The following is a 358-nucleotide window of genomic DNA, read 5'->3' on the forward strand; positions in this document are numbered from 1 at the left end:
TAGATATATATACATATATAAGAGACATTTTACTTGCCGTAAGATAATGTTGTCTAGCCAACCCTGAGATTTACACAACCCTATCCAGCAGCGGACCTCACTTTTCAATACTGCAATTAAGCAAAGCAGCTAGGTCACCTCCCCACATCCAGCCTGTGACTGGATGATGAAAGTTGCAACAGCAGATTAATGAGATTATCCCTCTACTTTCTCCTTCTGCCAGCATGTTCCTTGTTAGTATATGTATGCGCAGCAGAGCTTAATTGGCTCTGAATAGTGACCTTCCCTCTCCCAGTCTGAGTTATCCTGTACAGGAGGCTGATATCAAGACTAAGTTAGGTGCGTACATTAGTTGTAT

Source organism: Nanorana parkeri, unplaced genomic scaffold, assembly GCF_000935625.1.
Source record: "Nanorana parkeri isolate BGI_ZX_2015 unplaced genomic scaffold, ASM93562v1 scaffold731, whole genome shotgun sequence".
In the NCBI taxonomy this organism is placed as follows: domain Eukaryota; kingdom Metazoa; phylum Chordata; class Amphibia; order Anura; family Dicroglossidae; genus Nanorana; species Nanorana parkeri.